General features: G+C 42.4%; 1 pseudogene; it reads left to right on the forward strand.

The window, feature by feature from the left end:
- Window positions 1-464: 464 nt before the first annotated feature.
- Window positions 465-913, forward strand: LOC118077253 (large ribosomal subunit protein eL22 pseudogene; annotated as a pseudogene).
- The last annotated feature ends 5,104 nt before the right edge of the window (window positions 914-6,017 follow it).

The following is a 6,017-nucleotide window of genomic DNA, read 5'->3' on the forward strand; positions in this document are numbered from 1 at the left end:
TACAAGTGTGGTTAAAAGCCTGCCATGCAATGTTTTAACCTGCTTACAATGATCTCGTAGATAAATTATAAACATTTCCCATTCTTTTTTTAAAGTTCTTGTCTTCTTGATTTCTGAGCTTCCCAGTTAATTTTGCCATTTTGGCATAATCCATCAATTTGGTTTGCCATTCATCTCTGGTCGGGGCTGTCTCTTCCTTCCATCTCTGGGCTTCCATCTGTGGGGCTGTTGTCACGTACAGTACATGAATAATCTTTTCTGGTACTTTGGAATCCTGGTACCTATTTTCTTGTGGGAGTTATGTTATGGGGATTGGGAAAGAGGAAGTTGGAAGGAATCTCCAGAGCAAACATGTTGCCTTTGAACACAGCTCAGTGAATGGTCAGTATTACTTCCTTGAGGGGCAGGAGGACGTCGCTGAAATAGGCCTTCCTTTTCTCTCTTTCCCCCTCATTGCTGCCGCCATGGCGCCTGCAAAGAAGCTTGTGACGAAGGGTGGCAAAAAAGAAGAAGCAGGTTCTGATGTTCACCCTAGACTGTACCCAACCAGTAGAAGATGGCATCATGGATGGTGCCAGCTTTGAGCAGTTCCTGCAGGTGAATGGAAAAGCTAGGAACCTTGGTGAGGGTGTGGTGACCATCGAGAGAAGCAAAATCAAAATCGCAGTCACCTCAGAGTTCCCTTTTTCCAAGAGGTACCTGAAGTACCTCACCAAGAAATACCTGAAGAACTTGTGCAACTGGCTCCGCATGGTCGCCAACAGCAAGGAGAGCTACGAGTTGCGATATTTCCAGATCAAGCAGGATGAAGAGGAGGAGGAAGAAGAAGATTAAATCCAAAGGAATCTGGCAATATTTTGTACATTCACTTTTCCTTGAATAAAATGCGGTGAAAGTTGTTATAACAAACAAACAAGAAGTATTACTTCCTTGAGAAATCCAGTGTGGCACATCTCACAGATCCATAAGAGTCAAAATGGCTAAAGGGTCATCACTTGGGAGGAATTCTGTACTTTCACCCTGCATTGCAGGTCACACACTAAGCAGGGTGGAACTAGATCAGCCTTTGCCAACCTGATTCCTTCCAGATGTTTTGGACTATAACTCTCATCAGCCCCAACCAGCACAAGCTGGTGAAGGCTGAACAAGATGACCTCCATTTTCCTTCCAGTTCTGTAATTCCAACCATGTTGATAAGATATGCTTCAGGCAGCCTTGACACCAACCACCTATGCTGAGGAAGCAGCCCTTTGGGGTGAATACGTCAGATGCTTTTGTACAGTAGAAGGCAGTTCATCTTTAGTGTACTGCAATTAAATAACTCAGCTGGAGAGGTGGGCTGTTGTAGATACATGTTTGAGTAAACAATACCTTCGTAGCTTTCTTCAAAATCCCCTAAAGACCTATGAAACAGTCATAGAATTAAAAGGGGGGAAAAGCTTGTTAAAAGCCATTTAAGCAAATTCTACTTAACTGAGCTGTGTATGAGAAGGCATACAGACCTAGGTATAAAAGCAAGTTTCAAAAAGTAAAAACAATTTACATTAATCAGAAACATAGCATTGTTGTTGTTTAGTCGTTTAGTCGTGTCCGACTCTTCGTGACCCCATGGACCACAGCACGCCAGGCACTCCTGTCCCCCACCGCCTCCCGCAGCCTGGTCAAACTCATGTCCGTAGCTTCGAGAACACTGTCCAACCATCTCGTCCTCTGTCGTCCCCTTCTCCTAGTGCCCTCCATCTTTCCCAACATCAAGGTCTTTCCCAAGGATTCTTCTCTTCTCATGAGGTGGCCAAAGTATTGGGGCCTCAGCTTCACGATCTGTCCTTCCAGTGAGCACTCAGGGCTGATTTCCTTAAGAATGGATAGGTTTGATCTTCTTGCAGTCCATGGGACTCTCAAGAGTCTCCTCCAGCACCATAATTCAAAAAAATTCAAAAAAACCAATTTATATTAATCAGAAACATAGCATTACCAGCCACTAAAAGCACAATCAAATTGAGCAGACTTTGCCTAGTCCTTGCAGGGCGATAAAGATGGCATCAGGCAAATTCCACCATCAGGGTAAAATCACAGAAAGGGCACTCTCTAGTAGCCATTTCAAATTTTCTTCTTCTTCTTCTTCTTCTTCTTCTTCTTCTTCTTCTTCTTCTTCTTCTTCTTCTTCTTCTTCTTCTTCTTCTTCTTCTTCTTCTTCTTCTTGTTTGTATTATGAACCAGCAGAAATCACACAGGCTTCAGGAGAAACCTGGACCATTTTACTTCTATCCCCTGATTTGTTAAGTGTTATTTTTGGAAATTTATCAGGGGCTCTCCATTCAAAAGCAAGCAGGGGTAATCCTACAATTAAATGTTAAGAGTTAAGGATAGCCAACTTTGAATGCGGAACGCCAATTTGCCTTGGAATTTTAAAGAGCCTACTAGTGATCTAACAACAGCGGTGGAAATATTTCTAGCCACTAGGTCTTAAAAGTAGAGTTGCCAGCCACCCTTCTAATGAGCAGAGGCTCCATGAATAAATGCTGCACAAGGTGCAAAAAAAGAGATGTGCTAAGGCAGAGATGCAGAACCTCTGGCCCTCCAGCATCCTTCATTCCTGACCACTGGCCATGCTGGCTGGGGCTGATGGAGTCCCAACAACCTCGGTGCCACATGTTCCGCAACCCTGACCTAGAGTTTCTAGGGCCAGACTGAATGACTCCTGTTCCTTTTTAGGCAGTGCAGAAATGGGACAGTTGCTAGCCAGATCATCCCCTGCACCACTAGTGATGCTCTAGTACTCGTTCCCCCATCCCTGAAACATGAGAGTTTCACCTACTGTACTGAAATTCCTTCTTCAAGGGAATTATTCATCGATTTTAAAATCCCCGCATTTACAAGCCCACACTTCCAAAAAAAAAATGTCCTGAAGCTTTTCTAAAGCCTTGGACCACTCACTTCCCTTCCAGTGCCAGCTACTTTCTCGTTATTGTTTGTTCTGACACTGGGCCATGGCTGGCTCGCCTTTGTTGCTTTCCATCAATCTTCATCCTTGTACGTTCAAGGGCTCTCTCTCTCTCTCTCTCTCTCTCTCTCTCTCTCTCTCTCTCTCTCTCTCTCTCTCTCTCTCTCTCTCTCTCGTCTAGGCTGACTTCCAGCCTTAATTTGATTAGTTAGCTGCAGAATTAGAAACAAGCTAAATTTCTTTCTTTCTTTCTTTCTTTCTTTCTTCCTTTCTTCCTTTCTTCCTTTCTTCCTTTCTCTTTCTTTCTTTCTTTCTTTCTTTCTTTCTTTCTTTCTTTCTTTCTTTCTTTCTTTCTTTCTTTTATAAGGGTTGCCATGTGTCCTCTTTTTCCAGGACACATCCTCGGTTTCAGGGGTAAAGTTTGAGACAAATTGCATTTATTTGCTTTGAATGGCCACCATAGCGTCCTCTTTTTTGCTCTTCAAAATATGGCAACCCTATTTTTATGCAGGTTTCTTGTGCTGGCCAAAGTATTTGCAAAGTATCCTCCTGTCTGGATATGTAATACTACACACCATCCCAATCTCCAAGTGTTGCAAGACTCCAGGGATTTCATCACTCAGGGTTCAGTTTCCTTGGGATTTAAGTTCAGGCTAGTGGTTTTCCTCTCTTTGGACAAACCATGAACTGTAACCAAGACTTGTCCTAAAACCAAACCATAAACCCCAGCTGTGATGACACACCTAAGCCCAACAATGGCTCAGTTCAGAGCAGCAGCAGAGTAACTGGAAGAGGAGTTAGCTCTCTCTCTCTCTTTTTTTTATCTTGTAAGATGAATGGCAGATTTGGTATATTTTCCCCTGGCAGAAAGGAGATGTTTTGGGGTTTTTTTTAAAAAAAAAATTGTTTTTAAAATATTTTTGAGTTTACATTTTATTTTAATATTGTGTTTTACTTTTGTTTTGTAATTCATCCATAGAGCATATGCTGAGGGGCAGCTACTGGGCCAAATTCAATGTATTACTATTAGTATATAAAGCCCTCAACAGCTTGGGACCAATTTACCTACAGGATCATCTTACTTACTTACTTACTTACTTACTTACTTACTTACTGTACCCACTCAACTGCTTCCATCGGAGGAATTGGCCCTGCTACAGGTGCCACATAATACCCATTCCAAATCTGTAAAAATTTGATCACTTAGTGTGGCATTGTGGCAAAACCTGCACTTTGGAACTCCTTGCCTATTGAGATCAAGCAGGTCCCTTCCCTGTACTGTACTTTTTTTGGTGCCTGCTAAAAGCATTCTAGGGACCCAGGTGGCGCTGTGGTTAAACCACTGAGCCTAGGGCTTGCTGATCAGAAGGACGGCAGTTCGAATCCCTGTGACGGGGTGAGCTCCCATTGCCTGGTCCCAGCTCCTGCCAACCTAGCAGTTCGAAAGCACGTCAAAGTGCAAGTAGATAAATAGGAACCGTGACAGCGGGAAGGTAAACGGCGTTTCCATGTGCTGCTCTGGTTTGCCAGAAGCGGCTTTGTCATGCTGGCCACATGACCTGGAAGCTATATGCCGGCTCTCTCGGCCAATAATGCGAGATGAGCGCACAACCCCAAAGTCGGTCACGACTGGACCTAATGGTCGGGGGTCCCTTTACCTTTAAAAGCATTCTAGTTTAGGTGAGTCTACCCAGTTGCTTAGAAAGTTGAGGTGATTTTAATCTGTTTTAATAGTTTAACTTGTGTCAATGTTTTAAGGTATGGTTGTGATTTTTTTCTTGATTTATCTTTTTGTAAAGCGTTTTGAGGTTTTCTACATACAAGCGGCATATAAATTTTAAGAAATAAGTGACATAAGTTACATATCCATACACACACACACACACACAAATAACACTGACCTATACGGGCCATTGATCCGATCCTGAAGGGCTTTTCTTATATATAGACACATAGACCACCTGACACAACATTTATTTCTTATTTTTGTCTCCTGCCTTCTAGAGGAATTCAAGGTGGCATGCACAGGTCCCTCTAATAATATTTTCACAACAAATTCTCTGCGGTAAGCTAGGCTGAGGGATAGGTAACTGAACTGTTATTACCCAGTGAGCTTCATGTAGCCTGACAATACATAATATCAGCTCTCAACATGCAAGGTAATGACAGCACAGAAATTACACTCCATGGCAACAATGTTTGGAGAGAGGAAAAACACACCCAAATAAAGAGCTACAAATATTAATGGAAATCATGCAAGATATCGTTCAACTAGATTATTGCTTGTCTGAGAAACATGGTGGTTCATAGAGATCTTGCATCGTGTGTCATGTTCAATTGAAGGATCACAATCTATCTGCTTTGCTCTCTCTGGACCTCAATATGCCCAGAGGCTACTAATGAATTTCCCCTGGGAATAGTATCAAAAGCGTTTGGTGTGTAATAAACACAGCATCGCAACAGGAGGCTGCCATCCCTCCCACCCACCAACCACATGTCAGATTGCATTTTGGGATCTTCCCTTTTGTTGTCTGACAGAAGGCAGCCCTTGATTAAAACCTACTTGATCAGGATTAAAACAATTCCTGAAAGAAAGTCTGGGATTTATTTTCTAGAATTGGAGCCAGCAGCCACAGAGATGACCTTCAGGTTCAGAACAGGAAGTTTTTATTTCTGTGAATATGTCCCATTTTTCAAGAAATCCTAATTCTATAACAGATTGTGGGAGGGTGGAAAACGAGAACATTGTGGTGGACAATAGCACTTCAATGCGTGATGATGAGCTTAATGCTGCAATCCTATACCCACATAACTGGGAGTAGTACTACTAGTAGCAGTAGTAATAATAATAATAATATGGTCCATGGGGTCACGAAGAGTCGGACACGACTAAACGACTAAACAACAACAACAACAACAATAATTACCCCACATTTTACCTTGATAGGACTCAATGCAGCTTACTACTAAGTAGACAGGTATAGGATTCCCTGTTCTCTCTTTATACCTGAGTGAATTTAGATTTCATGTTACCGATGACCCTTTTAACCAATGTTTCTTCAAACATTTCCTA

The sequence above is a fragment of the Zootoca vivipara genome, chromosome 10, assembly GCF_965207765.1.
Source record: "Zootoca vivipara chromosome 10, rZooViv2.hap1.1, whole genome shotgun sequence".
NCBI lineage: Eukaryota > Metazoa > Chordata > Lepidosauria > Squamata > Lacertidae > Zootoca > Zootoca vivipara.